We start from the raw sequence: 22,683 nt of genomic DNA on the forward strand, positions 1-22,683 counted from the left end.
GGATTGTTTATCTCACAGCCAAGTCTTTACCACAGAATTCCTTGCTAGCACTTTACCCCAGAACAACATGCTAGCTCTTCACCTTAGGGCTTCCTGCTAGACCTTCCCAACTGCTGTAAGATTCACTCTGTGTACTTGTGAGAACCTTTATGTAGATTTCTTAATTCCCTTTTAAATATGACCTCCAGATACCTCTGCCCTCTGGGGAGACAGCGCCCATCTTGCTTGCTTCTTTTGGCATTTCCGGCCTCTCTTGCCAGATATCTGATGTTCAGCATGCCCTGTGCAATTTTCTAGCTGCCAAGATGGGAGCTTGGGGCTGTTCCATTTATTTTAGCATGGTGGAAGCCGAGATCTATCTCTCTGATGAGCCTGGAGTCAGTACAGACAGCCTAGCCTTTCACTCACTGTCCAGTCTCTCGCCTGTAATTACCTGGAGGACATCTCACACCCTGCTATTATCTCTGAGTCACCATGTCCAAAAGGAACTCCTTATCTGTGCCTTGGCACTGGCTCTTCCTTGCAGTCATCCCATGTCTGTCATGCTCAAATCTTGGCCATCTTTAAACATTAACTTCATTGTCTACCTCCTCTTTTTAATCCATTCAGCTTCAAAGTATGCCAGGTCTTTGAAGATCTATTAAATATACTCCTGCCTTTCAATTCCTACCCAACTTTACTGGGACAAGTCCCCATCAACTCAGTAATAGCTTTCTAAAGGGAACACTGAGGGGGAGGCAGGTTGATGTCACACAGTGCCTCTCAGGGATAAGCAGGATCCCGACACCATATCAGACCCACCTGCATCCTCCCACGACCCTCCGACCCTCCTTTCCACCTCCCTCCTCCCCACTCTCCTCCCCACCCTCCTCCCCATCCTCTTCCCCACCACCCTCGCCACTATCCTCCTCCCCACCACCCTCCTCACCATCCTCCCCACCATCCTCCTTACCATCCTCCCCATCAACCTCCCCATCATCCTCCCCATCATCTTCCCCATTGAATCTTCCATCTAATTCTCTCTCTTCTGAGCTCACTCTTATTTTCTGTCCCACACTACCACACTATGTATGAGAACCTCACAAATTAAATGTGGCTTCCTCTAGGAAGTTTCCCCCTCTGTGTGTGTGTGAAAGTGTGTGTCTCTGTGTGAATGTGTGTGTTTGTGTGTACGTGTGCATGTGTGTATGAGTGAGAGTGCATGTGCGTGGTGTATCTGTGTGTGTGAGTGTGTATATGTGTGAGTGTGTGTTTGTGTGTATGTGTGCATGTGTGTATGAGTGAGAGTGCATGTACGCAGTGTATCTGTGTGTGTGTGAGTGTGTATATGTGTGAGTGTGTGTGTGTACGTGTGCATGTGTGTGTGAGTGAGAGTGCATGTGCACGGTGTATCTGTGTGTGTGTGCGTGTGTATATGTGTGAGTGCATGTAGGGCTGAATACAGAGATGCTGAATGTCTTTCTCAGACACTCTGCACACATTTCTTTGAGGCAGAGTCTCTCACTGACCCTAGAGTCCCTCACTTCAACTAGACCCCAGATCCTTGGACTCTGCCGATGAGTGTATGGATTAGAGGCGCACGTTGCTATGATAAGCTCTTTACATGGGTACAAGAGATTCAAACTCAGAGATGCATACTTATGTAGCAAGCGTGATGGCCACTGAGCTATCTCCATTCCCTTCTCTTTTATCCTTTTCCTGTGGTGGTAGGAGGCCTCTCCCAGGCTCATTTCCCATGGTGCACGTCTCCTGTCACATGACTTGGTAATTAGTTGTCTGTCTCCTCAGCCAGCTGGGCTGAACTTCCTGTGTTCCTAGCTCTCCTGCCTCTGTCATGGAAACCACCTTGTCATACCGGATGGGGGGTTCATAGTTGCTGACTCAGCAATAGCCTGTAGGATGAAGCTATAACATTGGTAACATTGGTAGACGTTGGGTTGGCAGGGCCCTGCTGGTAGATTCAAAGACTTATGTGGCTCGGTTAGAAGCACCAAGAAGGACTGGCTAGCCTGCTGTTTTGTGTAACATCCCCTGGTATTATCTGGGCCAGCACTCATCAGGAAGTGTAAAATTCACTCAATAACCAGGAGTGTTCTTGTCATGGCAGAATATTCTACTTCACATCTATTTCATTGTTAGAAGTCACACAGGATCTCCCTCCCTGTGCCTTCTACACGTTTCTCTCTGTCCTTTCTGAACCCACAATACAAGTGCTACCTCCTATGTGGCTACTAGTCTAGAAGCTGCGGGACCAGAGTCTCCCATCAGCGGGGCTGAGTCAGGCCATGTGTTCCATGTGACGTCCCAGTGATCCTGTCAGACCAAATTTACAAGGATCATAACTGTTCTGGAGATGAGAAAATGGGTGCTTATGGTGGCAACTCTCTCCAGAAACAGAGACGGTCCCCAAGGTTCCCACAGGCTTGTGCTATCCCTGTGTTCAGGGCCTGACAGCAGAGAAGAAGCCTCCTGGAGTCACAGCTTCCAGGACACCCAACCACCAACCTATCCCAGCACCACACTATCCCAGCACCACACTATCCCAGCATCATGCTATCCCAGCACCACACTATCCCAGCACCACACTATCCCAGCACCACACTATCCCAGCACCACACTATCCCAGTACCACACTATCCCAGCACCACACTATCTCAGCACCACACTATCCCAGCACCATGCTATCCCAGCACCACACTATCCCAATGTATTAGTCAGGGTTCAGAGGAACAGAATTTATAGAATAACAATGGTGCTTCAACTTATAGAATAAATGTCTGTCTGTCTGTCTGTCTGTCTGTCTGTCTGTCTATCTATCTACTTACCTATCTATCTAATCTATTACCTATTCTATCTATCTACTTATCCATCTATCTATCAATCATCTACCTATCTATATTTATATATAAATGAACAGAACTTATAGAAAGACTGTATGTGGAATTTATTATAATGGCTTACAGTCTTTGACCCAGCTAATCCACCAATGACTTTCTAGCAATACAAGTTTCAAGAATTCAGTGTTGTTCAGTCTACAAGACTGGATGTCTTCTCTGCTGGAGTCCCCCAAAAGCAGGCTCCAATGCCATTCAGGAAATGGACTTGCTACTGAAAGCAAGAGCAAGGAGGCAAAGCAAGAGCAAGCTTCTTTCTTCCCTGTCCTTTCTATAGGCTGCCAGCAGGAGGTGCAAACCAGATGAAAGTTGGATCTTCCTACCTCAAAGATACAGATTAAAAATGTGTCTTCCTGCTTCAAGTGATATCATGAAGAAAAAGAAAACTCCTTCACAGGTTCACCCAGCCATTTGTGTTTCAGTTAATTCCCAAGGCAGTCAGTCACCTTGGCACCCAAGCATAGCCATCGCACCGAGCCACCATCTAATCCAAGTTGCCTTCCCATATATGAGATCCTCACAGATGTCAGCCCATTAAAGATACCAGCAAGATAGACACCAGCTCTTCCCAGATAGACACCAGCACTTCTTCTCAGATACCAGCGCATTCCATCCACCGTCTTAACACCAGGCTAAGCCCACCTACAACCATCCACCATGCGGTTCCAGTTTCCATGCCATCTCGGTCAACATCTTTGCCCAGCATCTAACCCCAGTCAACATCTGGGCTGTAGCCTTAAGATCAACCTCAAGGGAGCACTGCCCAGCTGAACCCAACCACTGCCAGGAGATTTGGAGTTGTTCCTTGGGAGCTTTGCGGCTTAGCGTTGGATGATGGGACCTCTGACCTCATCTTGCACTGTCCAATCAGTCCAAAGTTTAGAGGGACCACACTATGGGTAAGTGCAAGGGGTCCACTCAGCGGATGCTGTCTGTTGCTGTGGTTACCATTAGTTCTCATGGTCCATCCCCAATGGTCAGAACATGTGAGGAGATGAGGTAAGAGTCTTCCAGAAGGTGGGAAAACAAGAAAATGATATAATGCTCTCTTACTGAATAAAGACAACTAAAGTTGAACAAATAGCTCCAGCACAGGTACCAAGAAGAAGCCAAATTGAGAGTGAACTCTTGGGCATTTATCTCTAAGATGGCATCTGAAGGGTGCGGGCCATCGAGGCTGGAGGAACCTGTCCAAACAGGTGCATTTGTGGGAGCAGGCAGGTCTCACCAGCAGAAGTAACTCAGCCTCAGAATCTCTTGATTCATCTCCGATGCCCTAGCCTGTGTGATGTCTAAAACTCTCACTCAGGTAATGCGAGAGCAGTGGCCTAGCATGTTATCTCAGGAACCTATGAAGGATTTGTAGACACCAGCAGGAGGGCATGAAGCCTTAAGAACTAAGGACTTGACCACTAATGTTTCTAGAAGGTTCTGGGTTCTTCCTTGGGAAGGGGTTCCTTCAGCTTCCTACATAGAGTCAAGCATCCTGGGATGCAGGTGGAATTCTAGGAAGTTATATCTGGATGCCTAGTCACAATGGAGAGTTTACCTGAAGGTAGACCACTTCACTCAGGTGTCCACAGAGTAACCCAGGATGCCTCCTCTTTGGCTGGTGTTTGGTGTTCTTAAACCCTTCACCTGCCAGAGCTCAAACTTACTAGAAGAGGAGAGATGTGCTCTCCTGAGGGAGTGTGGGTCCTGTCCTGCCTTAGCTAACTTTCAAACTGTGCATAAATGGCAGGACACAGACAGAGCACAGTGTGGAGAAAAACTGCTGGCCTGACCGTCACTGAAGTGGACACAGAAGTTGGCATAGACTAGCCGTTTTTCAACGGGACAACAGGACCATCTCTGGGGATCTCCTCAGCTTTTATAGAATAACAAGCCCCTGCTTCCTGTCAACCCCTAAGTGACACTTCCCTAAACAAAACAGAATGAAAAAAAATCCCTCACCTCAAGAAGGGAGCCATGAGGCAAGAGGAGGGCTGCTGTGGGGAAGAGGTGGGAGGAGATGTAGCCAGACTTACCGCATGAGTGAGAGGAATCTTAGGACAGGGAAGTTTTCAAAAAGGAAGGTGGAAGGATTGGGAAATGGGAGAGTGGATTAACGGAAACGTAAAATATAGGGGAAAGCCATATAGAAGCCTTTACTATGAAACTCAGACTGCTCGGGAAGCCTCCATCCCACTGGTTAGTGTCCAGATTTCTAGAAAGCTTAAGCAGGCTGCTGGAGGAGAAATTTACCTAGCCGTGGCTCCTGAATGCTATAGCACTGATCTGCCAGGCAGGATGTCCTAGCTAATGTAACAGTGGCACAGTTGGTTGCTGAGTAACTGCAACTTTAATTTTTTAAATTCTATTTTAATAACAGTTCTTAAATGCTTTAACTTCCCTTGTAGCCCACCACCCACCAGAGGTAATGGGAAAGAAAGAATATGGGGGAAGTGGACCTGTTTAGAAAGGTTCTTTGGAGCAACTCCTGTCTGTGTTGTCTGGAAATCATCAGCAGTTTAGTGTATAGGTTAGCAGCAGCAGCAGCAGCAGCAGCAGCTCGATCCATTCATAAACACTTCACGGATACCCCAGCAGTCTAGTTTGGTAGAGTGGGTGACACAACACAACCTAACAGAGACAGCGCTTTCCCACCTAGGAGCGGTGCCTCAGCACTTCCTGATGGTCCAGCACTGGCCCTTGAGGCAGTGGGGATGGGATAAGTACAGTCAAACTCCCCTCATGCTGCCTCCCCAAGCAGCCATGCCCTGTGGCAGTGAGGACACAGGCCTATAACCCTACACCTGTGGTTCAAGATGTAGCCCCCAGTGACTTCTCCAGCACTCTGTCTGCATAAATGCTAACATGCTTCCCACCATGATGACAATGGACTGAGCTTCTGAAATTGTAAGTCATCCCTCAGTTAAATACCTTTCTCTTTTAAGAATTGTCTTGGCCTTGGTGTCTCTTCATAGCAATAGAACAGTGAATAGGAAATGCTGGGGGCTGTGTTAGAGCACAGGATTCCAGGATGGGCAAGATCACTGCCTCAGGAGAGACAGAGAAGTGTGAGCCGTAGTTTTTCCTAAGATGGATCTGTCCACCTGATGCCCTAGCCACAGGGACACTCACCTCATCCCAGCATCCTACGTGTGGATTTATGAACATCTCTCTTGCCTTCTCTGCAATCTTCCTGGGCACCCCATCTTTACTCTCCAGACCCCTCCTAGGAGACTTATCCTCTCATGGCCCTGTTCTTTCCCCTCCTGGAACAGCTAACTCCCAAGTGGAGATGGTGGAGTGGGGAACTGTGGGATTTTGTCCAGAAGGCAAGAGTTGAGCCATCAGTTGAGAACATCTGGGAGAAGGGACCAACACATCCATCAGTCCTCCTGGGTCTGTTTCCTCTCTAGGTCAAAGTACGATCTTCAGCATTTCACCTTCGAGGCACATGAACAGCCAGAAGAAACACCTGTCTTCTTGGGAAACCCTGTAGGTGGTCCCCGCAGATCTTTCCCTTGGGCACTGGTCCACTCTCAGAGTCCTCTTCTCCAGCAGATGTTCACCACTCCCAACGCAGACTCTGGCCTACTTTTTTTCCCCTCCCCACTGCATGCAGATGGATCATTAAGGTATCCGGCATATCCACCATCTGCCCTTCCCCTGGATTCCTTCCCTGAAGGTCCACATAGAGAAGCCATATCCTAAGAATAGTCTTTTGAAAGACCCCGCAGACCAGAGATTGAGGCAAGGTTTGAGCATGATGCTTTCCTGGAGGGGTATTCTGGGAAACACAGCTAGGAAAGGAGACAAGGCTGCCAGGCAGGGGAGTGCTCATTGCGGGCTGGAGTTCCATGCTGGATGAGGCCACCCCAGAACAGGTGGCAGCCGGGTTTCTACAGAGCCTCTAATAGCAACAACCTTCTTGGAGAAATCCCTCAGAGAGAGCACAGAGTTAATATGCCAGTTGCTCCTGCTCAGAGTTCTCTCTGCTCTAATTGGCAGCTTGGGAGAAGTAGGGTCCTGGACTATCAGAGGGAGTTTTCAGACCCTTCCGGGAGGTGAGCCTGAGAGTAACAATACCCACCTTGCCCATTGCTTATTTGCTTCTACATCAAACATGAAAAGGCTGACCTGTACAACCAGGTGCATCAAGCAAAGTTGTGGTATCCCAACATATAATCCTTGATAGGACTTCAAGAAGTTTTATTACGTATCATTTTGCTCAGTTGCACGTGACGGCCAAAGGATAGCTTGCAGGACTTGGTTCTCTCTTTCCACCATGTGCATCCTGGGAATCTCACTCAGTGGTCAGTCTTGGTGGTGAGCGTTTTTGTTTTCCAGTTAAGCCCTCTTCCTTACCCACATTTTCCTTCCCTGTCACTTGACAATGGTTCTACACCCTACTCATTTGGTAGAAATGAAAATTTGCATCTTGACTGTGTTTGTTTTTCTGGATAGGCAGCTTACTATGTGATACTCCCATCCCTGAATCAGGCTGACCACCAGGCCAGGAGAGCAGACCAAACATCAAATAGCAAAGGTATTTGCCAACCAACCTAAAAACCTGAATTCTATCCCCAGGGCCACCAGGTGGAAGGAGAGAAGCTATTCTGCAAGTTGTTCCCTGACTCCATGTGGATGCCAGGTCGTGGCTGCAACACCCCATGACCCCACATGGATGCCAGGCCGTGGCTGCAATGCCCCATGACCCCATATGGATGCCAGGTCATGGCTGCAATGCCCCATGACCCCACACGGACGCCAGGCCATGGCTGCAATGCCCCATGACCCCACATGGACGCCAGGTCGTGGCTGCAATGCCCCATGACCCCACATGGACACCAGGTCGTGGGTGCAACACCCCAAATAAATAGGCAAGTGAAATCTAATTTTAAAATGTTGATGTCTTGTCAAATGATGGTGTGTTGGAGTGATCTGTCTCTCTCCACTTCCCACCCTCCTTGCATCTCACCTGAAGTGCCACATCCTGCTTGACACACATAACTACTGTCTAGGTCAGGCCTGTGGGACATAGAAGCTGGTATGCAGGGTGAGCCCTGCATCTGCTCCCAGGTTCGTCACCCCGCAGAAGACCCCTCTGATGACAGGACCTGTCTTCCCCCCAAGTGGTGTCTTGTGGATGCAGATAAGACGTAGCGTTTCCCCAAGGAAGAGCTTTTGCTTTTTGCCATTGAGGGCTTTTACTCCGTGATCAATCCCACCTTTCTTCCTTGACACCACAGCCGGCTTTTCCAGTCTTCCAACATGGACTTGATCCAGCAGCTCCTTGGGAACCCCTGGGGTCTTCGGTGTCAGACCGAGACTGCTGAAGTGTACAGCCTCGTAGACTGAGCATCTGCTGGGATCTCAGCTTCTCCTCCAGATGGCCACTGTTGGACTATCCAGCCCTATTGCATAAGCCAGTCTGACCCTCTCTGGGATGTGCTTTGAATCTATGGGCTCTGTTCCTCACTGATGAGAGCACCATCTTTGATCTCTAAAGAGCAAGGGGATGCAGAAGTGGAGATGGAAAGGGCAGGGCTGAGCTAAGCTTGGGGTCCCCCTTTATCTCCTTCTTACCTGGTTGAGTCACCTTCATCTTTTATTCTTTGGCCACAATCCTACACACACACTGACCACAATGTCCATAGAAGACATTACTGGGAAACACACCAGATTCCCATCTCCCATCCCACCAGGACCTGTGGGTTTCTCTCCTCCACCAGCTCCTTCAGGCCGCACTGAACTTGAGTTTAAAATTAGAAGACAGCATGGCTCAGAGCTCCTTCCTGCCTCTTCCAGTACCAGATCCTGCCAAGCTGGTTTCCTGTGTCATTGCTTCCAGCATGAGATGTTCATTTGCTCTTTGAAAATAACATTTGGAGCCACTGAAACAAGTCTCTCTGGCTGAGATAAATCAAAGAGGGTACAATTCGAGCTCAGGGTTATACTTCATTTAGAGGAGACCTGCTCTCTTGGAAAGCATCCAAGGCTTCCCAATTGAAATACAGCATCCCCCTTAATTTCATTCTTCAAGCCCCCTGCCCACTGTCAGTTTGATTTAAGTGGCAATTCAATCCCAAAGTGAGCCACAGCTTTCGATGGATCTCATGGTTTTTCATGGTTTCTCTGCATAATGTTCTTGAGTGTAAGGACTTGCGCTGAGAGATGTTGCTCATCTGCTGTTCATGCAAAGTGTAAAGTATCAAAGCCCAGTGACGGCCTGGGTTAGGGGGTTGTGCATCTGCCTCCTTCATGGACAAATCTCAGTGTGGTTTCCTCTCCCTGGGAAGAACAAAGCCCAAACAGATGCCGGCAAAGATGTCTCATTAGGGTTTTTCCTCTGTGGCCTGCAGATATCAAGAAGAAGGGGGAGCTGTAGAAATGACTCAGTGAGTTAAAATGCTTGTTACGCAAACATGAGGATCCAAGTTTGGATCCTAGATCCACGTAAAATTCTAGACAGAGACATGGAGCTCACTAGGGGTTTCTGACTTCCAGCCTAGTTCTGGATTCAGTGAGATCCTGTGTCAAGGGGATAATGTGGAAAGTGACAGAGAAGGACATCTGATATCCTCCTCTGGCCTCTGCACACATTACACAACATACATACATACACACACAGGCACACTCACACACAGGCACACACATTCACATAGAGAGACACACAGAGACAAACACACCCACAAGACACACACTCACTAGCACACCCATACAGGCTCACTCACACACACACACACACACACACACACACACTCACATATACAGAGGGACAGAGAGATAAATACACACAAGACACACAAACACACACACGGGCACACTCCTCCCCCCATTAACATACACACACAGAGACACACAGAGACAAACACACACAGACACACACGACACACACACATGCACGCACACATACATACATGCACACAAGACACATACACACTAACACACAGGGATAAAGAGGACGCACCTTACAGCCTTTGGTGTTTCAGCTGCCTCTGGTGATGACAAGTTCTGAGACGCCTGTTGATATTCATAGGACCAGTCCATGAGAGGTGGTTTGTGATCCAGGAAGATGTAGTCTGTATCCATGGCTCTTCAGGGTCGTTACCTAACGCTTCAGGAGTGTCCCAGAAGCTGTTGTTTACACAGGACAGTTCTCAGCAATGGTGCTCTGGGTGGTTGTCTGTAAACCTAGCGGCTGGTTATGGGAGCAAAGAGACCCTCTTCAGCACCATGGAGAGCTCCAGAGAGCCTGGGACCTGCCTGGCCTTCAGGCTTATAAACAACCGTGCTTTCCTGAACCCCGATTTCTCCTTGTCTCTAGCCTCAGCACCTCCAGTCTCATTCCCAGAAATTCTGCACAGTTGAAGAAACACAGGCTTGGAAGCCAGACATTCTGTTGTATCATTTCCACCAAGTTCAAGGTCGGAGAGTTAGGAGACACTGGGAGAGCCTGAGAAGGAGTGCCAGGAGCTAGGTCAGGACAGATGAGAGGGGCTCTCTAAAGCCAGACTCTGTTAACAAAGGTGAGCCTCTGTGTGGAAAGGCTTAGAAGAGCCCATCACTCTCAGGAACGCTGCCAAACCCCTCTAACTGCATTACCAACTCCTTTCCCCCAGACAGAAAGCAGAGGTCGGCCACAGGAACGCCCACACTGATGAAGAGACAGGCAAGAGCCAGGTAGGGGTCTTTGGAACTCAAGCTGGAGGGAAAGCAGAAATAAGAACCATCCATGAGCAAATAAAGGAAAAGACAACAAGGAGGCAGATGTCAGCACACGCAGCTGCTCTCTGCATTCTGCATTCAGTGAGGAGTTGTGTTCAGAGCCCCACCCAGCCTTCATTCAGCTTATGAGCCAGGCAGCTGCCTTGTTGCCATCCAGCAGGTTGAAACCAGGGCAAAAACATTCTGAGAGCTAGTCAGCCTAAAGGAGGATACTTTCCCTTTCAATGCAGCAACATTCTTTCCCCAGAGTTAATAATGAGACCACCACCATTCTGTGTGTCCTGGTCCAGCATGGGCAGGTGCAGGAGTCTCTTTTCAGGATTCTCCTGTTCTTATATCCCTCAGTTTTTCTTAGAATAAATAGCAGGAAACACAAGACAGGTTTGGGTGCTGCGAATGTGTCACCACTGTATTAGGGATAAACTGGGAGTCCTGCAGATGCTAAAATCCTAGCCCTGGTACCCAGAACATGAACTTGTTTATAAGTCAAGTTGTTATAGACAGAAGCTGAAATGAACTGTGCTGGAATATTTGCCTATGCATGCTTAAAGGATACAGATATGGATGTGGATATGGATATGCATGTTGTGTACAGAGGGGTTTGATAGCACCAGGAACCAAGAATTGCAAAGGGGCTCAGACAGATTCTCCCTGGCACAGTCTGTGGGAACCCAGCCCTGCACTCACCTGACCTCAGACTTCTGCCTTGCCCAGAAGGGTCTACAGTATAGCGTGTGGCTACGGAAGCCCCAGTGAACTAATAAATACAGGTTATAAAGCACAGCCGTGCAAGGAATGCATCAGTTACTCTTCTCTGGCCGTGATAAAATGGTCAACAAAAGCAATGTACGAGAAGAAAGGTTTATTTGTGCTCATGGTTTGAGGGTGCTGTCCATCACAGAAAGACATGGAGGCAGCTTGAGAAAGTTCCTGTGCTCACAGTCAAGAAGTGGAGAGGTGAATAGTCAGTTCATTTTCTCCTTTTTAGTTGGCCTGAGACCCCAGCCCACGTGATGGGGTTGCCATGACCCCAGTCCATGACCCCAGCCCTTGAGATGAGGCTGCCCCTGACCCTAGCCTGTGAGAGAGACGGGCCCGCCCACATTCAGATAGATCATCCAACCTCGGTTAAACAGTTTCACAGACAGACTGTGGCTCCTAGGCGAGCTAACGCTGAAGATGAAGCATCATGGGAACTCATATTGTTCCTGGGGTGTTTGTACTGTCTTCTGTTGTAGGCCCTGGCTGGGAGTTGGGTCTCAAAGGGTCAGAACACTATATTGCCTCTTGCAAGGAGTGCGCAATCCTGGTATTACCCTCATCAAGGATGGTTCTCTCCCAGCCAGCACTGTGAGCATTTACTTGACCTTTCAACCTTTCTGAAGATGGCTACCTCTACACTGGGGGAGAGTTTAGCAAGAACCTTGTTCAGTAGCATCCAGTACTGATTTTTTTTTGTTAGCTTGATATAATTTAAAGTCACGGAACCTCAAACAAGGAAATACCCACTTGATTGGTCTGTAGGCAGGTCGTCAGAAGCAGGTTTTGGCAGTTGACTCTGCATTATGCCATACTTGGGTTCTCAGTGGTATAAAAGATCAAGCTGGGTAAGCCATAGATGCCAAGCCAGTGAACTACACTGCCCCACAGTTTCTGCTTCAGTTGTTGCTCCTAGGTTCCTGCCTAAGTTCCTGCTCTGACTTTCCTCAGTGGTGGACTATAACATGTCAGCCAAATAAACCCTTTCTTCTTTCAGTTATTTTTGGTCATAGTGTTTATCAGAGCATAAGAGCATCACACCCTTATTATGTCCAATAATGGAAAGCATCTTCATATAGGACCAAACATCTCTGCAGGTGAGGAGACAAATTCAAGGCCCGAAGTCACCCTGGAGAAGCACTGAGTCCGTGTACAGCTTTATGGTGTGTGATGGTGTGTGCTCTTAGCTCTAAAGTTAATGCCAGCCTTAGGCCCAGGTGATGCCTCCTTGAATAGAGCTCAGGTCCTGCAAGGCCAATGGTGGCTTCACATACCTGTAGGCTAACAGGGTCCTGCACACGGAATTCTTTCCCACTTTACCTGCAGCCTGGGCGGTGGGTCATCATGTGCATCATTAGTTTCCGACAGGTCAGTGTTTACCAAGAGCAGAGGGATGTGGAACTGCCCTTGCTCCCCGAGGCCATATGTCTATGACCTGCTTGGGATTATTGGGGAAAGCTCCTGCAATCTGCCATAGCTCCAAATGTCCATCCCCTCCCCTGCCCCAGAGAGCATGCCACTCCTCTCTCTCACTTTGGCCTCTCAGCGCTGGAATCACAGACACACACTAAGGTGCTCAGCTTTTTAACATAGCTGCTGAGGATCCAAAACCAAGCCCTCCTGGATGCACAGCACGCACTTAACTCACCGAGCCATCTCTGCCACCACCTCTCCGTGTTTCCAGCGTGCTTGCCTGTTTGGAAGCCCATCAAAGGGGGCTGCTGCCAAGTTTGTTCAGCCATATTGGGGCCTTGTGCTCATTTCCTTGGCTTCAGTTCAAAGGCAGGAGCAGTACACGCGAGCAAATGGATTCCACCAGCCCAGGTTCCCGCTCTCAGTGGTGAGCAAATTGAGTTTACTTTAATGGTATCCAGGCTGTTGATTTGTTTAAATCAGTTAAATGACCGAAGTGGTATTGTTTTTTCTGCTTGTTAAAGGCTATTATGTATCCCATCCGTCAATGTGTCTGAGGGCTCTGAGCCCCTCACTGGCTCTAGAGCGGCTCCCTGGGGAGCAGTGGTCATTTCAACCATCTGCCAGCCCACAGCCTCACAAGCAAACTGGACTTGAAGCTGGGAAAACAGGCCCCTGGGGATGTGGAAGAGATACCAGATAAACATCCCTGTACTCTGCAGCATGGGCAAGAGACCTAGGATGATTGTTGTGAAGTGCTAATTACAGGGAGGAACATTCTCTCCTGGCTCCTGAGGGGATCTCTATCCTGCTTCTCAGCTGGCAGCTCTGCTGTGTCCTCAGGGGCTTCTTCTGTGCATTACTGAAGGTGCTATGCAAGCTGTCAGGGGAGAAAGGCGATCAATAGTCCTGCCTAGCTCTAAAGCCTGCAGAATGCACCAACGGCCAGTATGTCACGACGTCCCAAGGGGTGCTTATATCTTGGGAGTAGCCAACAGCTTCCTAATTGGACTTAAGGCCCACTCAGTAGGAAAGAGTCCATGCCTGGTGCTGTGAGCCTAACCCACTTCCCCCTGGGGGGCTAGTAAGGTCATAGGTCCTAGAGGAGAACCTATGGCTGCCATTTTTCTCAACCAGTGTCCCTTCTTATGGCTGCCATTTTCTCAACCAGTGTCCCTTCTAACTGCCTTTTCAATCTGCAGTCCTTACACCCACAGGTAACTGTAGCTCACCCTTCACCAGAAAAGCTTCTTTTTGCAGCAGTAGAGCCAACCACAGGAATTCACAGCTGGGCACAATGCAGGGATAAGCTGCTCTTAGGCTGTTCAACCCCGACCGATACATCTATAACATAACTGGTACTGTTAAGGCTCAGGGTGTTAGCATTCTGTCTAAGCTCTGCCCCACAGTTGCCTGGCAATAGCCAGGTAGGCCTGACCCACTATAAAAGGGGCTGTTTGTCCCCACCTTGTTCTCTTGATTTGCTCTTGAGTTCCCTCCCCCTTCTTTCTGTGTACTCATAACCAGCTTCTACTCCTCTACTTCCTCTCTCTTTCTCTTTCTTTCTCTTCCTCTCTCTTTCTCTCTCTTTCTCTCTCTCTCTCTCTCTCTCTCTCTCTCTCTCTCTCTCTCTCTCTCTCTTTCTCTCTCTCTGCCACCCTCTTAACTCTCTCCCCATGCCCTGAATAAACTTTATTCTATACATACCATCTGTGCCTGGTCTGTCAGGGGGAAGGGATGCCCAGCATGGGCCTGCTGAGGCACCCCCTTCCCCCATACCTGACTACACCTCCATAGAACATAATCCTCCCTCTTTATCCTTCTATAAACACATCACAGGGGATATCACAGAAGATGGGGCAGGAAGATCGGAAGATGGGAAGAGCCAGAGGATCAGTACACCTACTGTGAGTGCATGTTTGTGCACCCACTGTGAGGTCAGGTCCTCTACATATGTCATGGAAGCTGTACTCAGGAAATTTCAACAGTAGGGCTGGCAATATAAGGCCTGAAAAGTGACACCCCCCAGCTGGCATCTCAGCTCGGATGGGGGGAATCTCTCAAGCATGTACAGATGACACCTCCCCTCCTAGCTCTGTCATTCTCTGACTTGGATCCTTCCCTACCTGCTTCTCTGTGCCTCCACTGCTCTGACTTGTCCCCAAATCTCCCTGCTATGGGGTCTTGGCTCTAGCAATGGCTTTGCTTGACAAAGGAACTAGAGAGGGCCATGCTGACCCAGAACTACACTCCCATATTCTGGGGCTCAAGAGCCCGAAGAAAGAGTATTTGGGGTTCAGTGACAATCTGGGCTACTTGGGGAGACCTTATTCCCCACTGCCTCCCAAGACATAGAGCCAGGAACGTATAAGCTGGTGAGCCTTCCATAAAGATTTTCCTGAGGCTTATGAGCCTCTCCCAGTTCCTTCAGGGGGCCTGAAAATGTAGGGTTCACTTTAAGTCTAGATCTACCTCATCTGCCACACAGGATGCATGGTGGTGCATGTAACCTTGATTCTATGGTCAACATTACCTTAGAATCATAGAACAATGCACCCACACTCCACTGAGAACCTGAGGCTAGAGGCAGAGACTCTGCTCACACACACTCACCCTGCTGGGTCAGAGCATGTCTAGAAAAGCCAGAACTCTCTGGCACTCAGCACTGCATGTGTTGAAGGTGCCCCTTAATGTTGATACCATCAGCCATTTGGATGAATTCTCTCCCAGCATGGGGACAAACTCATCCAAGATTTCCTCAGCAGGAATCTTTTTAGGCATTAGCTAGTTTTACACTGTTGCTGTTCCACCACCACCGCCACTGCCCCAGGAGCCATGGGAGAGAGAGGTGGTGACAGAGAGATGGCTCAGTGAGTTAAATGCTTGCTGAGCATCCAGGAGGACTTGATTTTAGATCCCCAGCAGCTGCAGGCCTGTAATCCCAGCACTGGGAGGCTGTGGTGAGAGGATCTCAGGGTGTGGCTGGCCATCAGCAAGCCCCAGGTTCGGCTAGGAGTCCTTTCATTAACATCATGGCTCCTGCACTTATGACTAGAAGAATAATACAGAAGAGGTGGTGGAGAGATTATGAGAGTCAGAATACAGGGTCACGGCAAAGTGTGTGAAGCAGAAGCAGCCACGTGAACATGACAGAGGCAATATCGGCTCCTCAGAGGCACTAATGTGGAAAGGGGTGTTTTGTGGGGTTCTCCTCTTAGGCAAGCATTAATCACTGGGACAAGGAGATCTAGCCTCTCCCAGGGATGACCCTCCTTATCGACTGTTCAGTGCTGGGTGGTCAGCCTCGGAACCATTTACGCACAAACAACAAAACAGACTCAGAGGTTATATTCATATATACATCTGTGCATACGTATACATATACACGCATATATGTATGTAATAACATTAGTCAAAGGAAAAGAGGCTATCAATTCAAGAGTTGGGAGTAGATGGGGGCTTAATGGAGGGAGAGCCTGAAGAAAGTGATGTAATTATATTTTAATTCAAAACATTTTCAAAAGTAAAAATGTGGGAAACAGAAATAAGGTAGAAGGAGGAAAGTGGCTGCCATTGACCTCTGGCCCCGACACACACTGTGTATGGTGCACACATATACACATACCACATGAACCCCACGTATGCACACAAAACGAGCCATGGGACCTCCCAACCATGCACCTGTGGATGCTGCAATTCTGGATCCATCACCATGGAAACTTTCTGTTTAAATGCAATGCTGTTATCATCATCCAGGCCAGGATACAGAGTTCTGGAGTTGGGCACACTTTCTTAGTGCTTCTCTGGGAAAAGCTTTGCTTTGGAAAAAACAAGTTCTGGAGAAGAAACGTTAAGCTGGCTCTAAAAACACAAACACAGGGTCCTGTGTCCTCATCAGACTGTAAGTCAGCAAGTCAACCTAACTCTGAAAGTCCTGGGCGGTCCTGGCCTAAGCCCAGGGGATTCTCCCTGTCTCTTCTTCATCCTGTGTGTTTTTGTGGCAGCAACAAAGTAATGAATACCCAGAAAGGTAACAAGTGCTCGTTACCTTCAAAATATCTTCAAAACCCTGAAATAACTTTTAAAACCTGGAAGAGAAACTCACCTACAAAAACATTACGCCTATATCCTCTGCCCCAACTCACACACACCCAGTTCCTTCTGCTCACGGGCGTGGTTCCCATATTTACTTACGGAAAGACAAACACGCAACCCTTGGCCTTACAAGGTCTGCAGGTAGGTGATAAGTTACAGGAGGACCTGTGAACACCGGGCTTTCATTGTTCTCTTGAGAAAGACCAGTATTCCATGTGAGAGTATCAATAGCTAAAGGTTGATTGTACCAGAAAATAATTTTGGAAGACCAAACTAAACAGGGTTTTGTTGTACAAGAAAAGGGGAGGAAGGAAGGCTTAAAAACTTAACTAAAACCTGTGAGCAATTGGGATATTAATTAATTAATTATGTATTTATTTTTTAAAAGCTTATAAGCAAACAGGAGACAGTAAACGCCATTGCTGAGTTTGTGGTCCCTGTTGTTCAGGTCACAGCTTGTGTGTATCTGGTTCCCGGGGAAGCAGTGTGATGGAGGGGGAGCAACCGCTTCTGTCTGTCAGTGTATGTAGTGAATTCATATGGCTTTGAGACACAGAGGGACTCTCTTTAGTGGGGTTTTGAAGTAGGACAGAAGTCTTGGCACAAAACCCTGTCACTAAGTCAGATGCTTGGAAGCACCTGCTTGTCTTGCCCTATCCCTCGAATGTGCTTTGGCCCTATGTACTGGGCTAACCAAAGGGAGTCTGGAATCTGGCCCTACATGTTCAGCCCAGAAACAACAGCTTGTGTCGAATTCAACTGTAACAGCAAGATTTCAGGTGTCTCTGTATTTGGTTCTCTACAGTTTTCTTTGCAGTCAACATGTGTCCTTTTTAAAAGACAATATACAGCATCAACCTGTGACCTTATGTATCTTCCAAGAGCCAGGTTAATGGTTTTAGGGTCTAACCCTTGAAGAGACCATTTGAATGTCATTGGTAAGTTAAATAAAATCAGTGTACAAGGGCATGCAAGGCTCTAACCCAAGGCCATGTGACTGTCAATCCATCTTCCACTGAAATCATTTGAACCAGAGAATAGCCCATTCTGATCTCTTATATCCACCATTCTGGTTTCCCCAAGAGCATAATGGTTCCAATGAAGGCTTCCAGAAGTGCTGGGGCAGGGGATTGAATCCAAGAGTCTTATACCAGGCCTCCACCCACTCACTCCCTCTGCCCTGTTGCAGAAGTTAGGCAACTACAGCATCCTCTGTCTTTCCACAAGCCATCAGAGTGTGGACTCTAGGGCCTCACTAGATAGCTTTGTATCTCTTGGATTGAGGGTCACTCTTAAGGCTCTAGGTCGTCATAGCCAAACTGACAACCTTACCAGAGCCCTGCTCTGTCTGGGACCAGAAGGAGGGACATAGCACAAACAAGACATAGAAAAATGCAACAAAATAGAAAATGGACACACACATACACACACACACACACACACACACACACACACACACGAACAGTGGCACCAAAATTGTCTGTGGGTCTTGGCAGTTAAGTTCAAAGAGGCCATGTCCAAACGTCTCGTCTATCCTGTTGAGCCCCTTGCTTTTTCCAAGCCCGAGACCCCCTCCTCATCCTCCAGGCCTAGAACCTGAGTCATTTTTCGTGTACCTGGGAGCGTCGCCATATCTAAGGGCACTGTAAAGAGCATCTCCGTCCCGGAGCTTTCTGGGGCCACTCAAGGAAAGGAACCCTCAGTTGTAGGTGGTCTCTCACTGTGTATTAGGAAGGATCATGCCTGTAAGAGAAGCAGTGCAGACTGAGATTTCTATCTCCTAGAACTGGAGGCTGCAGATGGATTCTGCCTTGATGGCAGCAGCTGTGAATGGAAAACTTTGTCAGGTGATGCTTTGGCTTGGCCCTCAACTCCGTGTGGTGCTCAGAATCTGAGACTGTAGGAAACCCCATCTCTCCCATATGAAGTGATTCCTCCAAAGGTTGGGAATTAGGGTGAGCATATCAGAGAGGGTTTAGTATCATCTTGCTGACTTGGGATGACAGAAGGAAGGACAGAAAGACGCCAGAAGGGACAGGGCAGTGACTAGGAATGCTGTTTTCCCTATAGTTGTAACTTGAGCTAATTACAATAGGGGCCCTCCAAGTGCCTTCAAGTCCATATTTCCAGTTGTTGCATATTTCCCTAGAATATAATAGTGTGAAGAATGAACATCGGCTAGCACGTTCTTCATACTTCTCCCATGGCCCAACCATCCCTGGTTCTTCTCAATGTGGCAACTTCCCACACTGTAAGGCTAGTGTTAACTGACACGCATGGGTCTCAAAGCCATAAACATCTCCACCAAGGAATTTTATGGCAGAATGTCAGGAGCCTGACAAAAGCTAACCAGGTGACCGGATGAGTTACTGCTCCATTAGAAGGAAGCTTCCAGGCAACTGTAATTTAATGTCGCTAATACCTGACTGTTGAGTTCCACAGGAAACTCCAGTCTCTGGGGAGATTCTGTTTTAGGAGGAATCCCACCTTCAAGAAAACTAATTACCTTTTATGAGAGCGACCTTTCTACAATGCCATATGCTTGGCGATCTGTGCCTGACACCTGTGACTCTGCAGATGTGGCATGGAATCCAATAACAAGAACAGATTTGGCCCCATGGGACTTATTGAACCACCCTCGTGCCTTAGTGTACTAGCCTGGCAAATGGATCATTACCGATGGCATATTGTCTAGATTCTAACCTTAGCAAGGAGACACAGCACAACAAGGTCATTGCAGGGTCTCCCTCCATTCTGTCAGAATGATCTCAACTTCTCATCTTCCATGACCCATGTGAGCAAGGTTGACCTTGTTTTCATCTCTTTGGCTGAGGCCACCCCCTATGTGATCAGGATTCATGGGTCTTCTCAAAAACCAGTCTCTTGATTTAATGTCCAGCCACTCTCAGAGGGCTCAGGAGGGGATCCATCAATGGGGGAAGGTGGTGGGTTCCTGGGAGGATATATTTTCTAATCAGATTTATGTCAAAACCTGGGGACTGTTCTATCAGGGTGGTGTGGCTGTGTGTTTTCAGGTTTAGCATATGGCCCTGTCACCGGCCACTGACAACCCACAAAGAAAGCATCCACTGAATCCAGGCAACAGTGCACCCAACTTCCAAGCTAGACCCAGCTGAAGTGCTTAGCCAGCAACTGAAGAGAGCAGTCATGGGGGGGGGGGTGCTGTAAGCATGCAGCACCGCTCCAGCCATTCTTTGACTCTGTTTGAGACAATGAGACCACTCCTTTGGCAAAGTGCAACCCAAGAGCTACTTCTGGCCTGTCAGTTCCAGGAGGGCAGTGCACAGGCTAGATCCCTACCTTGGGCTCCATGACCACGTGGTGAGCTCTCTAGCCAGCGTACTTGTTAGCTGAGATGTTTCTAGAATGATTTAGGGCAGCAGCAGCCCAGTCTTTGTTGGCTTGATGGTAAGGTGGCAGGAGAGAGGGTGATTCTCTCTGAAGCCCCTTTTCACCACCTTCTGTCATCAGGATACAAGCTGCGAACCCAGAAAATACAAGCATACACTGCCTAAGCTTTGTGCCCTGTAAGTCTGAGGGCAAATTCTACAATTCTACAGGGTCTCTGAAGACCTCTGAAGAACACGTGCATTGTTTCAGCTCATCATGAGGCAAGAGACCACCTTCCTCACAGGCAGCATGGGCAGCATGTGGTATAGAAGGGAGATAGCAAGAGTCTCATTTCATTTCTGTGGGCTACACTACTTACGCCAGAAACAAACAAACAACCAAAAGCTGTACGACAGGGCAAATCGGCAAACTGCTCCACAGTAAACATTCTAAACAGACGTGAATCATGACATGTTTTTCATTAACTGCTTACTTAAAAGCAGATGCTGTGTGGGAAGGGTGGGCCCAAACATGCTGGGCATTCGGGGGGGCGGGTATGGGGAAGAAGCTGCCTTCTGGAACCAGCAGGGATAGAGCCCTTAGCGGGCTAAGTCTCTGTAGTCAGGCTCCTCCACCTCTTCTCCCTCCTCCTCCTCTTTCTCCTCTCCCTTCTCCTCCTCCTTTTCTTCCTCCTCCTCTCCTTCCTCCTCCTGTTCCTTCTCCTCTTCCTTCTCCTCCTCTTCTTCCTCCTTTTCCTTCTCCTCCCCCTCCTCTTCCTCCTCCACTTCCTCCTCTCCCTCCCCCTCCCCTTCTCTGATCTGGTTAACCTGGTAGAAGCAGTTTGAGCGTCAGGAGAGAGCATGGGTAGAGGTAGGACTCAGAGAGCCAGGCAAGTTTCCTGCCATGAGGACATTCCTCACTTGGCCCTGATGCTCTGTGTCCCATATAGCTCTCCCTCACTGGAGTGAGCAGGGTGAGGGGCGGAGAGCCAGGCAGAGCCTCTTGTAATGATCGAAGCAGCACATACCTGGCTTTGCACTGCATTTCTATCTGAGAGGTGAGAGGCTTTGTTGTATCATCCAGCCCTGGGTCACCCCTCAGTAAGCAAGAGATGGCTCTTCAGGAGGAAAAGCAGGGAAGGAAGACATGAGCATCCATGGCCTTCCTCTTTGCTTCTATCCCCCGCTCCTCATTCCCTGTACCATTTATCTACTTATTGATTACTGTATGTGCATGTCTCTGTTAACCATGTCCACCCACAGCAGATGGCACAACCCACCCATGAGGACAGGACTATGTCCTTCTGACTTCCACTCCTGCACCAGCATGGCAGAAGATTGACGTGCCAGTCTTCTGATGAGCTAATCACAATGAGACACACATCTGTAAGGGAGGTGCATCTTATGGAGCTCACAAGTTGAAATGAGAACAGTGGCAAATATTAGGAGTCCCAGAGTCTTTCTTTCTGGAGCCCAAGGAAGGAACATCGGGGCTCATGTGCATCAAACTTACCCTTATAAAAGAGAGTGCTGGGCAACTGACAGGACAGACAAAACTTGGATCTTGGTGCCAGTTTGGAATGTATGACATGGAACCTCCAACCTGGGCATGGGTATACTGTGGTCTAGCCTCAGCCCTGTCTTCCCATCTAGGGACTCTCCAGCCTGAATGTGGAAATGCTGTGGTCTAGCCTCAGTCTCATCTAGGGAACCTCCAAAACAAATGTGGAAATACCATGGTCTCTCCTCGGCCCTGTCTTCCCATCTTGCCTTCCAAGAGTTTCAGAAGATTCTAGACAGCTGGGAGAAGGTAAAAGACCTAACCCTATCTGTCTCTCTCAACACATTTTTCATGTATCTCTTTTTCCTTTCTTTCTTTCTTTCTTTCTTTCTTTCTTTCTTTCTTTCTTTCTTTCTTTCTCTGTCTGTCTGTCTGTCTGTCTGTCTGTCTGTCTCTCTCTCTCTCCCTCTTTCTCCCTCTTTGTAAGTCTGTGTCTCTCTGTCTCAGTCTCTTTGTGTTCCCTCCCTCTCCCTCTCTCCTTCCCTACTTCCCCAGTTCTGGAGAGCCAAAATAGAGACTGTTCCAGATGTATTCACTTTAAGACTAAGCTGATGAGCTGAGCATGTTCTCACAAGATGCCTGAAAATGAATGAACACTGTCAACGAACGCCTACAGAGAGGATGCTCCCAGAGGCCACAGTGTTCCTGGGAGACATTTGGGCATGCTTAAGAACCTAACATATCAACAGTAACAGTAACATGACTTCCTAAAGCCAAGTGTGGAAACAAATCAGACAATTCAGACATGACTTCTTAAAGCCAAGGAGCCCTGGAGGAGTTGGGGCTGACAGAAGTCTACCCAGACTCAAGATGGGAAGGCAGGACCAGAAACCCAGGGCTTTTCTCCTTTTCCTATGAGGAAGCTGCCCCACCATGCCTGTGTCCGTGTGTCCTT

At 48.3% G+C, this 22,683-nt stretch overlaps 2 long non-coding RNA genes across 3 annotated transcripts; both read left to right on the top strand.

The window, feature by feature from the left end:
• The first annotated feature begins 33 nt into the window (after positions 1-33).
• LOC116095705 lies at positions 34-7,777 on the top strand. 2 transcript variants are annotated; one of them, XR_004120706.1, is made up of 4 exons: positions 34-115; positions 3,172-3,793; positions 6,299-6,517; positions 7,470-7,777. It is a non-coding gene; the product is annotated as an uncharacterized LOC116095705 (long non-coding RNA). The 2 variants fall into 2 exon arrangements; XR_004120707.1 differs by lacking the exon at positions 6,299-6,517.
• A 2,435-nt stretch (positions 7,778-10,212) lies between these two features.
• Positions 10,213-10,981, top strand: LOC116095706. The gene is made up of 2 exons (XR_004120708.1): positions 10,213-10,411; positions 10,505-10,981. It is a non-coding gene; the product is annotated as an uncharacterized LOC116095706 (long non-coding RNA).
• Positions 10,982-22,683: the final 11,702 nt, after the last annotated feature.

This window comes from Mastomys coucha, unplaced genomic scaffold (genome assembly GCF_008632895.1).
Source record: "Mastomys coucha isolate ucsf_1 unplaced genomic scaffold, UCSF_Mcou_1 pScaffold18, whole genome shotgun sequence".
In the NCBI taxonomy this organism is placed as follows: Eukaryota; Metazoa; Chordata; class Mammalia; order Rodentia; family Muridae; genus Mastomys; species Mastomys coucha.